Consider the following 1,591-nt stretch of genomic DNA (forward strand, 5'->3'; position numbering starts at 1 on the left):
TGGTGGTGGTGGCGGCGGTGGTGGTGGCAGCAGTGGCGGTGGTGGTGGTGAGGGTGATGATGATGATGATGTTGTTGTGAAATGAGCTATAGTTAGGAAACCTAGTTTCCATCTCCTTGATGTCCTGATGGAATCGTTCGTCTTTTTCATTGCTAACATCTCTGAGATTTTCAGGAAAACGATCAACATGACTAAAAACATAATGCATTTTGATGCTCATATTCGCGCCAATACCACGAAAAGTTTGATATCAAGTTAGTAACAAGGTCTTTATAGTTTTCACGTTTGTGGTTCTCAGGGATATTTTGCACTACTTCTGCAAAGGCTAGCCAAGCTGATGCTTCATTTTCGCTCATCGTTTTCACGAAATTTATGTCCTTCAAGAGCTTACAGATCTGTGGTTCCTCAAAAAATCTCTCCCTTAAATTTTTCAATCGTCAAGTTTGGAAATATACTGAAGATACATTTGAAGCACTCCCCCATTTTTGTCAAGAGCTTTGATGAATTGCTTCATCAATCCGAGTTTGATGTACAAAGTGGGGGAAAATAACCTTATCTCGCTCAACTAAAGGTTCTTCCAATATATTGACAGCTCTACATGGAGCCCCATGTGTTCGAGGTGACCAGTCTTTCTTAACATAGTGGATTACTCGGTCTCTACGGTCCCACATGCAAAGAAAGCATGTGTATTTGGTGTCACCAGATTGCTGTCCCATGGAAAAATTCACCATCTTTAAATGAACGCAGATGACCCATCTACGATCATGGTACCGTATCTTCTCGAAAACCAACTTAATTCCTTCATATGTTTCCTTCAGAGTTGAATGGGCGAGTGGCGCAGAGCCATACACATTTCCGTTGTGCAACAATACACATTTTAAACTACGCTTAGAGATGTCTATGAAAAGACTCCATTCTTCTTGTTTGTACTCCTCAATGCCAAGTTTATTAAGAAGCCCGCTGACATCTCTGCAGTAAACCAGCTCTTCCGCTTTTGTGAAGACAGAAAGGAACTCTTCAAATTTAAGTTACAAAAATAGAAGTCGTCCACATGATTATAGGGCTCCTGTCATGCCATTTGTATAGCAAACCTCATACTTTTCTTTGGCCCTTTAGTCCATTGTCGCAAATGTTCTGTACGTTGTTTGCAGACACTATGCGGTGCCCAATATTCATCATTTCTGTGGTGCCCCACACTTCCCCCTGATACCCTAAGCACGTAGTTATTTTGTTAATGGTTAGATATCTAATGATTAACCCAGCGCTGACTTGAACTCATTACGTAAAGAGCAGAGAAATAATATTACAAAGCGTTTTGTCCGACGTGTTAACGATTCTGTCAGCTCGCCATAAAAATCACCCAAGTTACTTTACTCAGCAACGCCATCCACTATCCAAGCAACATTTAAGTTAGTGTTAACGTGTTTAACATGGTTTAACAACGGACATGTACATGAATCAAAAGTTTTCCCATAGTAAATTAGCCACGGACACATAAAGCAGGCACTTATAAAACGTAGATTAAATACTTGGTGCATTTCGTTAACGCTATGGAGAATATGGAGAGCTGCTTGTAACTCTAAAAGTTCTC

Source organism: Octopus bimaculoides, chromosome 26 (assembly GCF_001194135.2).
Source record: "Octopus bimaculoides isolate UCB-OBI-ISO-001 chromosome 26, ASM119413v2, whole genome shotgun sequence".
Classification (NCBI taxonomy): domain Eukaryota; kingdom Metazoa; phylum Mollusca; class Cephalopoda; order Octopoda; family Octopodidae; genus Octopus; species Octopus bimaculoides.